Source organism: Jaculus jaculus, chromosome 2 (genome assembly GCF_020740685.1).
Source record: "Jaculus jaculus isolate mJacJac1 chromosome 2, mJacJac1.mat.Y.cur, whole genome shotgun sequence".
Lineage (NCBI taxonomy): Eukaryota > Metazoa > Chordata > Mammalia > Rodentia > Dipodidae > Jaculus > Jaculus jaculus.
In genome coordinates this window covers 17637881-17650854 of record NC_059103.1, presented here as the reverse complement: position 1 = coordinate 17650854, position 12974 = coordinate 17637881, and the positions used below count along the sequence as shown (strand labels likewise).

Below are 12974 nucleotides of genomic sequence, written 5' to 3'. Positions count from 1 at the left end.
ACACACACACACACACACACACACACACACAAAGTACACATTTTATCCATATCCATATTGAGTGTTTCATTCCCACTACATTTATATTTTTTTCTTTTCCTTTTTGAAGAGCTGTGCATCAAAACCAGGCCCTCCTGCACATAAGGCTTCAATTCTAAGCCAAGACCCCAGCCCCTCACTGGGGGATTCTAGGAAGGAGCTCTACCACTGAGCAACACCCCCCCGCCGCTCACTGGGGGATTCTAGGCAGGAGCTCTACCACTGAGCAACACCCCCCCCGCCCCTCACTGGGGGACTCTAGGCAGGAGCTCTACCACTGAGCCACGCCCCCAGCCCCTCACTGGGGAATTCTAGGCAGGAGATCTACCACTGAGCCACACCCCAGCCCCTCACTGGGGGATTCTAGGCAGGAGCTCTACCACTGAGCCACAACTCCAGCCCCTCACTGGGGGATTCTAGACAGGAGCTCTACCACTGAGCCACGCCCCCAGCCCCTCAAGGGAGGATTCTAGACAGGTGTTCTACTACTGAGCCATGCTCCCAGTCCCTCACAGGAGAGACTAAGCAGTCACTCCACTGACCCATGTTCCCAGATTTGCACTGTCCCCAAGGACAGGATGAAAATGGACCAAAGCTACAATCTCTTTGGCTTTAATGATGGGCAGCTCTAGATCCCAGGAAAACATCCCTCAGCACATAAGAAGCCAAACAAATGTGCTTGGATCCTGGGAGGTTCTGCATCATACAACAGTGGGGCTCACATTCCATTCTTTGCTTCTGTGAAAACAGAAATGTATTTCCTGTAACGCGACGATGAAAAGCACAAGCCAAGCAAATAGCTCAGATCAATCTCAGACAAACAGCATTCTCCTGTCTGCGACTCATTTCCACAGCTCAATACATTGCTCTGGTACTGGAACCTCTCTGCTCCCTGGCCCCCTCCCAACAGAGACACCATCAACTGAGAAACTGATTACGCAGCACTTCCTGCCTGCCTCCTTGTCTGTAATCTCACACTACGCACCAACATGGAATTTTCCAGTGAGCTCGTCTTCACCATGCTCAAACAGCCTTCCAGGCAAACCCCTGTGCTTGACTTAAAAAAAAAGAATCTCTTGGCACCGCATACGCTAAAGCACACCTTAATCCCAGTACTTGAGAAGCTAAGGCAGTATGACTGAGAGTTCAAGGCCAGCCTGGACTACACAGTAAAATTCTGACTCAAAAATATACGCAAGGGGGGCTGGAGAGATGGCTTAGCAGTTAAGCGCTTGCCTGTGAAGCCTAAGGACCCCGGTTCGAGGCTCGGTTCCCCAGGTCCCACGTTAGCCAGATGCACAAGGGGGCGCACATGTCTGGAGTTCGTTTGCAGAGGCTGGAAGCCCTGGCGGGCCCATTCTCTCTCTCTCCGTCTATCTGTCTTTCTCTCTGTGTCTGTCACTCTCAAATAAATAAATAAATAATTAAAAATATATATATACCTGAGGTGCTGGTGGGGGGAATGGCTCACTGGGTAGGAGCTCTTGCTGCACAAGCATACGGACAAGAGTTAGATTCCCCAGCACCCATGTAAAAGCCAGGTGCGGTCATGCATGCCGGTAATCCTAGCACTGTGGGAAGTGAAGACAGGGCGCTGGGGAATCCTGATCAGCCAGTCTACCCAAAAACTGCATAAGCTCCAGGTTCAGTAACAGGGGATGTCTCAGGGATGTAGGGCAGGACAGCAGCAGAGGACACCCGCTGTCTGCCTCTAGCATCCACACGTGTGCACCTATACTACATAGTACATACACACTAAAAAAGTACTTAAATAAAATGATTTGTGATAGAACACTACTTTTGGGAATTAACAATGGCAAATATTTGGGGATTCTTGTTTTAAATTTTTTTGTTTATTTTTATTTATTTATTTGACAGTGATAGACAGAGAAATAGGCACAGAGGGAGGGACAGACAGAGAGAGAGAGAGAATGGTAGCACCCCAGGGCCTCCAGCCACTGCAAACAAACTCCAGCTGCATGCGCCCTTTGTGCATCTAGCTTTCGTGGGTCCAGGGAAACTGAACATCAAACCGGGGTCCTTAGGCTTCACAGGCAAGCGCCTATCTGCTAAGCCATCTCTCCAGTCCCCATTTGGGGCTTCTTTAAAACACTAAACATAGTCACAATATGACCAAACAAGTCTCCTTGTTATATATCCCATCAAAATAAAGTCATTTAGCCACACACAACTCAAACACAAACGGCTGTAGCTGGTTTGGGAATTGGTTAAACGGCCACCAATGAATGAAAAAATAAGCAAAATGTGGTGTGTGCACACAATGATGTATTTGGCATAAAAAGAATGAGGTAGTGGGATGTGGTAGTAAGATCCCAGCACTTGGGAAGTTGAAGCAAGAGGAGCATGAATTCAATGCCAACTGTGGCTATACAGGGAGACCTTGTCTAGAACAAAACACACACCACACACCACACACACAGAGCGGGGAGTGAGGGAGGGAGAGAAGGAAAGAGGAAAATATTAAAAATGATGGTTAATCTTTTGACAGAATTTAGGATTACCATAGAACCAAATCTCTGGGCAAATCTGTGAGGAAGTTTCTAGATTAGGTTAAAAGAGGTGTGAAACTGGGCAGTACCATGTCATGAGCTGGGGTCCTGGACTGAATAAAAAAGAAAAAGCCACTTTCTCTCTCATAAAAAATAAAAATAAACAAAAGAAAGGGCTGGGTCTGGAGAGATGGCTTCATGGGTAAGGTGCTTGCTTGCCTGAAAAGCCTAAGGATCCATGTTCAACTCCAGATCCCAGGTAAGCCAGAAGCACAAAGGTGAGGCAAGTGCAAGGTTGCACATGCCCACTAGGTGGCGCAAGCATCTGGAGTTTAATTTCAGTGGCTTAGGCCCTGGTGTGCCAATTCTTTCTCCCTCCCCCACCCCCATCTCTCTCGCCCCCCCCCCTCTTTCTCTAAAATAAAAAGCAAAAGGGCTGGAGAGATGGCTTAGAGGTTAAAGCACTTGCCTGCAAAGCCCAAGGACCCATGTATGCCTCTCCACATCCCATGTTAGCCAGATGCAGAAGGTGACACAAGTGTGAAAAGTCACAAGCATGTGCACAAGGTGGTGCATGTGTCTGTAGTGTGACTGCAGTGGCTAGACGCCCCGGCACAGCAATTCTCCCTCGTTTTCTCTCTCATAAAAAAAGTGAAACAAAGTAAGAGAATGCAAGTTTAGCATTCATCCCTGTACTCACTACTATCTCTTATTAAAATATTTTTATTGGGCTGGAGAGATGGCTTAGCGGTTAAGCGCTTGCCTGTGAAGCCCAAGGACCCCAGTTTGAGGCTTGATTGCCCAGAACCCACGTTAGCCAGAGGCATAAGGGGCGCACGCGTCTGGAGTTCGTTTGCAGTGGCTGGAAGCCTGGGCGCACCCATTCTCTCTCTCTCTCCCTATCTGTCCCTTTCTCTGTCTGTCGCTTTCAAATAAATAAATAACTAAAAATAAACAAAAGGGGCTGGAGAGATGGCTTAGCGGTTAAGCGCTTGCCTGTGAAGCCTAAGGACCCCGGTTCGAGGCTCGGTTCCCCAGGTCCCACGTTAGCCAGATGCACAAGGGGGCGCACGCGTCTGGAGTTCGTTTGCAGAGGCTGGAAGCCCTGGCGTGCCCATTCTCTCTCTCTCCCTCTATCTGTCTTTCTCTCTGTGTCTGTTACTCTCAAATAAATAAATAAATAAATAAATAAAAATTTTAAAATAAACAAAAAATTTTAAAAAATATATTTTTATTGACAACATCCATAATTATAGACAACAAACTATGATAATTCCTCTCCCTCCCCCCTTTGAGCTCCACTCTACATCACATCCCCTCCCCCCCAAATCAGTCTCTCTTTTATTTATTTATTTTTTTTTTAAATCTTTGTTCTTTTACAATTGCACAAGAACTATGATGTTATTTTAAATTTTTTTTTTAATTTATTTGAGAGTGACAGACACAGAGAGAAAGACAAATAGAGGGAGAGAGAATGGGCGCGCCAGGGCTTCCAGCCTCTGCAAACGAACTCCAGACGCGTGCGCCCCCTTGTGCATCTGGCTAACGTGGGACCTGGGGAACCGAGCCTCGAACTGTGGTCCTTAGGCTTCACAGGCAAGCGCTTAACCGCTAAGCCATCTCTCCAGCCCTCTCTTTTATTTTGATGTCATCATCTTTTCCTCCTATTTTGATGGTCTTGTGTAGGTAGTGCCAGGCACTGCGAGATCATGGATATCCAGGCCTTTTTTTTTTTTGGTCTGGAAAAGTGCATTGTAAGGAGTCCTACTCTTCCTTTGGATCTTACATTCTCATTGTTAGAACAAAATACCCAATCACAAGCAATTTATGGGAGGGGAGGGTTTATTTCGGCTCACGGTTTCAAGGAGGAAGTTTCATCATCACGTCAAGGAAAGCGTGGCGGGACAGACAGTGCCTCGCCTTCACATCAGCTTGGAGGAAGTAGAGAGAAAGCAGAGTTGGGTGAGAATGTCTCAGGGCCCTCACCCAGTGACACCCTTCCTCACAGCAGGTTCCACAACCTTCCTACGTGGTGCCCACGACTGAGGATTAATTGTTCAAACCATCACTAGTTTATGCAGGACATGTTACAGTGAAACTAGAGTCCCTGTCTGCTTCCTGACACCTGCTGCTTCGTCTTTCTGCCACCTTTCCTTCCCTGCCATGAAGGACTATAGCCTCAGGCTGTGAGTCAACACAGACCCTGCCTCAATCAAGGTGCTTTTTGTCAAGCATTTGGTCACAGCAATGAGTACGTAATGAATATACCACATGGGTGATTCTTAAAAGTATTCTGAAAGAATCCAAATGTGCACATGTCATGGTTCTGAGTAGATGCCAAAAGCCCATACACATAAGCACACGTTTTCCCATTTTCCCCCCATGGCTTTACAGCTCTACGTGACTAGAAGTTTATTACTGGAGGTGATGGTAGTGTTACAGGGTTAGATTGTCATCACGGCTGCAATATTTTGTGAAGCCCAAGTTCACAAAGCCTATCTCTATATATGTAATATATACAGCGAGATAGATATTTAAAGACAGTGACTCAGTGTATAGCCCAGTGAGGTCAGACGTCACTATGTAGCACAAGCTGACCTTGAACTCTTGAAACCTATTATAAATATTACTGTCTGTGCAGTTCCTATACTTATAATATGTAATAAAAGAAGAAGGAGGGGCTCCTTGGGGGAGGAAGGCAAACACTGGGATGGTAGTACACTTTTAAAGACGTGAATGATATGGGAAATATAAAATACCTTAATGAAGTTGTAAAAAAAAAAAAACACTTAAATTCCTCTTTGGACAGACTGTTCTGTTCCCAGCAAGATAAAATGAAAGGCTACACATAAAAGCTTTTTTAGTAAAACACAGAAATACTCAGTAAAATTTATTTTAAATTGTGTAAAATAGATAGCTGAGCTTGCAAGGAAGATGAGGTCCTGAGATGAACTAAGGGGGTCCAGAGATTACTTAAGGGAGCAGAAGGAAGGCAGGGACACAGCGCTAGTGTGCGGGACATGAGTCTCCAGGGGAACCTGGAGAAACAACTGAAAATGAAACACCTAGATAAAAGTGAGATTACCTTGGAGGGTGCACCATGGAAGACAGGATGAATGGTTATAATTATTTTAATCAAAGTGTCAGAGTGGAGATGTAGCTTAATAAAAGAATGTCTGCCTTGAATTCCCCAGTGAAGAGTTTAGGGGTGTATCTCCGTGATAGAGCACCTGCCTAGAATCCCCCAGCGAGGGGCTGAGGATGTGGTTCAGTGGTAGGGAACCTGCCTAGCATGCCTGAAGCCCTAGGTTCAATCCCCAGCATCCTCGATTCCCTAAGAAGACAGCTGCAGTATTATAATGAGCAGCAGAAAGGATGGGTGACCCCGTGGGCATCAGTGGCATTTTTGAAGCATTGGAAGAAGGCCAGGCTAGCTGAAACAAAGGGTGCGGAGGTCTGCTGATCAGCCACCCTATTGTGCGGCCACCTATGTGTTATTCTCACAGCAGCACCAAGGCTCTCATGAGTTCTAATCACATGGTGATCCCATGAGCACGCCAGAGCATGGATCCTAAAGATGTGTCAGGAGCGACTGCAGTAACTCAAGCAAGGGGTGAGCTGCGCTTCTCCAAGTGGCAGCATAAGTTTGCCTAACAAACACTAGGACTTGGTTCAATCACCAGCAATACAAAATCACAAAGACAAAAAAGAGAAAAAGAGAGAGAGAGAGAGATGTATGAGCCGCTATCTCCCTATCTTTCTGAGGCATGTGTACTACAAACCTATTATTCCAGCACTTGGGAGGCTGAGTCAAGAGGATCGCAACAAGCTCAATGCCAGCCTGGGCTACAGCGTGAGTCCTTGTGGTGGTTTATACTGATTGCCAAGTTGACAGGACCTAGAATCACCTGTGAGCGATTATCTAGGTTAGGTTACCTAAGGTGGGATGATCCACCTTCCCAGCCTTGAGCTGGGGGGCTGGGGCTATATAAAAAGGACAGAGCTGGCTGATCATCAGCATTCATTGTCCTCTTTACTCCTCCCTGCTGATCTAACACTAGGATGCTGCCTTCCTGCTCCTGCCACGCTTTTCCTGCCATGATGGGCTCTAGACTCTGAAACTATGAGCCAAATGTTTTACCTTTTCCTTCCATAAGCGGCTCCTGGTTGGGTATTTCATACCAGCAATGAGAAAGTAACTAACACAGGCCTTATTTTAAAAACAAAAGAAGATTTTTCAGGCAGTGAGTATAGCTCAATGGTAGAGGCCCTGAAATATTTTGATATAAATGCATACACACTATGTGAATAAAATGAATTAAAGCATACTTAATGTATTTGTGTGTTTATTATGGTGCTGTGAAGCTAATAAATACTTGTCAGTTGAATTAATTATCACTATTGTTTCGCGTCTATAATAGGGCTAGCTTTTTGCAGCAATATTTCCTAATTTTTCAAATGTTTCATTGATCTGCCTGTCTCTATTCATTCCATTGACTCTCCATCTTAATTTTAGAGCTGTTAGAATGTTTGGTAGCTGAGAGGGTGGGCCCTGTTTCTGGGGTACCCTCCACATTTACCTTCAATTTCTTTTTTTTTTTTTATTTATTTATTTATTTATTTATTTATTTATTTATTTATTTATTTATTTTTGCTGTTTTTGAGGCAGGGTTTTACATACCCCAGGCTGGCTTCAAACTTCCTACATAGTCGAGGATGGTTTTTGAAAAATATTTTATTTATTTGCAAGGAGAGAGAGAGAGAGAGAGAGGGAGAGAGAAAATGGACACCCCAGGGCTTCTTGCCACTGCAAATGAACCCCAGATGCATGTGCTAGCTTGTGCATCTGGTTTTACATGGGCACCGGGGAATCAAAGCAGGTTTTGGTAGCAAGCACCTTTAACCACTGAACTCTCTCTCCATCTCTGAGGATAATTTTAAACTTCGGATCCTCCTGCTGCCACTTCCCAAATGCTGGGATAACAGACACGCATCACCATGGCCAGTTTAATGCAGTTCCAGGGATGGAATCTGGGGCTTCCTTCATGCTAGGCACGTGCTCCTCCAGTGGAGATGCACCCCCAGTCCCCATCTTGATTATTATTCTGGCTTCTGAAAGAAGATTTCTTACTTCTCAAGAACACATGAAAGTTGTCCAGAAATATATCTGGATTTTTTGGGGGGAGGGAGGGGATCCACCAATTTCCAACGGCTTTAACACTGGGCGGACCCTCCCCAGCACTGTCAGCTGATAGAGAAGTTGGATCTTTCCTGAAGAACTGCCCCTACTCGATGACATCCAACTAAGGACAGGAAAGCAGCAAGCTGAGCTCACTGAGACGATGAGCGTGCGTGCGTGCGTGCGTGCATGTGGTCCTCTCCCTCCTGGGCTGTGGCTGCCAAGTCAGTGAATAACTTCATGACTTGACAAGGCACTCGACTGCATTTGGTACAGCTTCCATCTATTCTAGAGTCTGTGAGTTTGCTGTGAGCCCCACTCCTGTTTCTGAAAGAATAATGTTAGTCATCTGTAAACACATAAGTTTAAACTGAAGTCCTGGAGCAAATGAAGTCCTCCCTTGTGTGGAGGGAGGTGGGAAGTGGCTCTGAGATGACTTACAATCAGGGCCCTTTATTTTTGCTGCCAAGATGGATCTGTTGTGTCTTGTGTGGAATCTACAAGTGACATGGGCAGGAGCGGTTTACTTTCTCTGAGGGATCTTCACACCTGTGGGCTTCAGGATTTTCTGGGCTTTGTTATTTACATGACAGTTGTGCAGAGAGTAGTCTTTTAAGGGATGGGCATAGAGGACAGTGGGCAGAGTGCTTGCCAATCATGCGCGAAGCCCTGGGGCACCGTCCGGAGAGCTGCAGGAGCCAGGAGTAGAGGAACAAGCTTGTATTGAAGGCAGGAGGATCAGGAGTTGAAGATCATCCTCTGATAGATAGTAAGTTTAAGGGGCCTGGAGAGATGGGTTAGCGGTTAAGGCATTTTCCTGCAAAGCCAAAGGACCTTGGTTCAATTTCCCACAACCCACGTAAGCCAGATGCACAAGGTGGCACATGCATCTGGAGCTTGTTTGCAGTGGCTGGAGGCCCTGGTGTGTCCATTTCTCTCTCTCTCTCTCTCTCTCTCTCTCTCTCTCTCTCTCTTTCTCTCTCTCTCTCTCTCTCTCTCTCTCTCTCTCCCTGTATGCCTCTTTCCCTCTCTCACTTTCTTAAATAAACAAATATTTTAAACAAATAGTGAGTTTGAGACCAGCCTGAGCTACATGAGACCCTGTCTTAAAGTGGAAAAAAAAAAAAAAGATAAAAATAAAAAGAACCCTTAGCTAAAGTAGAAAGGAATTTCTAGGATTTCTAACTTTTATAAATTTTAAGGTTAATTTTATTAGTGTTTGGAAATTTCAGCAACTACCAGTAAAAGGAATATGTCAGAGGCTCCCCGTCCAGCATATATGAATTTCCTTGCACTGGCCAGGGCACGTGCATTAGTGGCTTGTGTGTGCGGTGTGTGCACGTGTATGTGCCCCGATGGCATCCTGTGTGTTCCCCTGCGCTGGGGCGTGCTTACGTGCCGTAGCTGGAGGGGAGAGCTGCGTGTCCCTCTCTACCATTCTCCCACTCGTTCTTGACTGAGCCAGAGTCTTTTACTGATCCGTGAGCTTGCCTTTTGTTTCGCAGGCTCAGTGATCCCCAGGTCTGTGTTTTGCTATGGCACTGGATTTACAGGTATGCATCCAGCTGTAAGTCAGGAGGTCTTGGGCCCCTTTAGACCCTCATGCTTGTGTAGAAAGGGCACTGGGCCATTGAGCCATCTCTCCAGCCTGCACTAGTTGCTTGTGCATGACTGTGTCCAAAATATCGTTGCCAGTAATTTAAGGTGCACAAGACCCATTTTGCCTCAGTTTCAGAGGGCTCAACCTTTGCCTGGCTCCATGCACTCAGGCAGAACGTCACGGCAGCAGGGACGTGCGGCTGAGTCAGTTGTTCACTGTAAAGTTTTTGTTTTTATTTTTATTTATTTATTCATCCACAAAGAGAGAAAGAGGCAGAGAGAGAGAAAAAGATAGAGAAGGAGAATGGGCGCACCAGGGCCTCCAGCCACTGCAAATGAACTCGAGACGCATGTGTCCCCTTGTGCATCTGGCTAACGTGGGTCCTGGGGAGTCAAGCCTTGAACTGGGGTCCTTAGGCTTCAAAGGCAAGTGCTTAACCGCTAAGCCATCTCTCCAGCCCAGTTGTTCACTTTAAGAAGGGACTGTGGAAGAACTACTACCTTCAAAGTCACACCTTCAAGTGACTTACTTCCTTCAGCTAGGTCCCACATTGTAATGTTTCCAGAACTGCCTCCTTCCAGATAAAAACCCCACCAGCTGAGGGCCAAGCGTTCAACACAGGAGCCTTTGAAATAGTCCATAGTTCAACCACAACACCACACTAATGGTTATTGCTGTGTATTCTAAGGCAAGCACTTGGGAGGCCAAAGCAGGAAGGTTGTTGAGTTTTGAGCTTGGCCTCAGCTACATACACAGTAGCATGCAAGGCAGGGTACCCAGAAAGACCCTCTCTCAGACAAAACTAAAAACACAAGTCAATATTGGTTACAAATTTTCTCATTTGTCTTCTTAAAAAAAATATAAGTTGCTCACATCTGCATCCTTTGGATTAATTTAATTTAATCTTGATTTATTTATTTATTGGTTTTTCGAGGTAGGGTCTCGTTCCAGCTCAGGCTGACCTGGAATTCACTATGTAGTCTCAGGGTGGCCTTGAACTCATGGCAATCCTCCTACCCCTGCCTCCTGACTGCTGGGATTAAAGGCGTGCGCCACCACGCCCAGCTTGGATTAATTTTAGAACCTACTGTTATCTCCCAGATTAAAAAAATATATATATATCATTTGGAATCATGTTATACCTAACATTAAAAAGATCTTTTGGACTTGAGTATAGCTCATTGATAGGATGTTTGCCTAGCAAACATAGTGCCCAGGGTTCAGTCCCCAGCATCTCCTTTGAAAATGAGAAATTGCATTTTAAAATTTTTATGTATCTGTGTATCTATGCACAGTGGATGTGAATTTATTTTTGTAGACAGATGAAAGACTACAAATTTTCCAAGGAAAAGCAAAGTGAACACAGGTTTACATATCACTAGTTTCAATGAAACATTTAATCACCACTCTACTTAAATATATATTTATTTATTACATTTTGTAACTTTTGCATGTATTATATTGTATCTCCTTGACATTTTTGTCTTCAAATTAGGCAACAAGTCTTCGCTGGTGTTTTTTAATTCACTGACTAAAATATTCTAATTTTTACTATTGGTTATTCTTAGGAAGATGGCAACACTGTTGCAATGATAAAGAGATTGCTTTCAATATTACATATTCTAGTTGGATATTGCTGGAATGAAAAAAAGAATAAAGAGCACTGCTGGTTAATATAAGATCATTACTGCCTCCACAAAGGCTCCTTTACTGAGAGGTAGTAGCAAGTCTTGCTTCTATTTCTGTCACCCTGGGAATATTTCTTTCCTGCCATGGCTGTCTGAAGTCACTGATGCCCTTTCTCCACCAACCAGCTGGACTTTTTCAGGCTTGATTTCCCTGTGACATTCATTAGTGTCAACCCGCTTCTTTATGAATATAGATTTACTGTGATATTTAGCCCCATTCCCTCCTCCCCGACTAGGTATCTTTCTCATGGTCATTTAATTTTGCTTCTTAATGTCAACTCTTCAGTACATAGGAGACAACTTTGAGTTGCGTCTTTAGATCCAATTTCTGTCCATCCCTACACTCAACGGTTCTGTAGAACTTTTTCCTGTGTGTCAGCCACTGGCCTGACCACATGCCTACCTGTCCTTCAGGAGAGACTGCAGACACATGCCTTCCTGGGAGAGGTCTTCTGGTGAATGTGGGTAAAATTTTCTATCTTTGAGGCTGTACAGCAGGAAACAGATGGGTGGTTGAGGAAAGACTGATTACACATTTACAGGGAGTGGGTGTAGCCAGGCGTGGTGGCGCACGCCTTTAATCCCAGCACTCACTCGGGAGGCAGAGGTAGGAGGATCGCTGAGAGTTCGAGGTCACCCTGAGACTACATAGTGAATTCCAGGTCAGCCTGCTATAGTGAGATTCTACCTCAGGAAAAAAAAAAAAAAAAAAAAAAAGGAGTGTATGACTGTGAAATGTTCCCCACAGGCTCGTGTGTTTGCACATTTACTTCCCAGCAGGTGGGCCTTTAGGTTTTACAGCCTTGACCCACCTCCTGTCCACCTGTCTGTCTGCTTTCTGATTGCAGATGCAATGTTACCAGCTGCCTCACATTCCTGGGGCTATTCCTTCCCTGCCATGATGAACGGCATCCTCTCAAACTGTGAGCCAAGTAGATCCTTCCTCCCCTCACTTACTTCTCATGAGGGATGTGGTCACAGCTGCAAGAAAAGTAAGGAGTAGAGTTGGGCAGAATTAGAAGAATCCTCCCCACCCCAAGGCACAGCAAGGGAAGAAGGGCCCTAGGAATAACAAGACAGAAGGATGCAATGTGGACACCAAGGCCTGGAGGGCAAAAAAATGGGTGTGACTCAGGAATGTAAGTGTGAGCAATGATCTTATCAACCTAACAGGTTAAGAAACACTTGGGGGAGGCTGGAGAGATGACTCGGCAGTTGGCAGTTAGGGCCCTTGCTGGCAAAGCCTAATGACCTAGGTTTGATTCCCCAGTAGCCACATAAAGCCAGATGCACAAAGTGGTGCATGCATCTTGAGTTTGTTTGCAGTGGATGGAGATTCTGGCATACCCATTCTGTCTGTTTCTCTTCTATCTCTCTCTACTTGCAAGTTAATAAATAAAAGCATTTTAAAAAAATAGGGGATTACTGTGGAGTTTTTTTTGTTGTTTTTTATTGTTGTTTGTTTGTTTGTTTTCAAGGAAGGGTCTTACTCTAGGCCAGGCTGTCCTGGAATTCACTATTGAGTGTTAGGCTGGCTTCAAAGTCACAGCAATCTTCCTATCTCTGCCTCCTGAGTGAGTGCTGGTATAAAAGGCGTGTGCCACTGTGCCTGGATTTGTTTGTTTTGTTTTGTTTTTCTTTTTTTTTTTTTTTTTCCAAGGTAGGGTCTCCCTCTAGCCCAGGCTGACCTAGAATTCACTCTGTACTCTCAGGGTGGCCTTGAACTCATGGTGATCCTCCTACCTCTGCCTCCAGAATGCTGGGATTAAAGGTGTGTACCACCATGCCCAGCTGTTTTATTTTATTTTTTTTTTTAAGGCAAAGTCTCACTCTAGGTGAGGCTGACCTAGAATTCACTCTGTAGTCCCAGACTGGCCTTTAATTCACAATGGTCCTCCAACCTGAGCCACCCAAGTTCTGAAATTAAAGGTGTATACCACCATGCCCAGCTTAATGAA

At 45.2% G+C, this 12974-nt stretch overlaps 1 protein-coding gene across 1 annotated transcript in view; it reads right to left on the bottom strand.

Moving 5' to 3' along the window:
- Positions 1–12974, bottom strand: part of Galnt17 (polypeptide N-acetylgalactosaminyltransferase 17) — a 519549-nt gene that overhangs the window by 315450 nt on the left and 191125 nt on the right. The gene's annotated exons all lie outside the window — the stretch shown is intronic.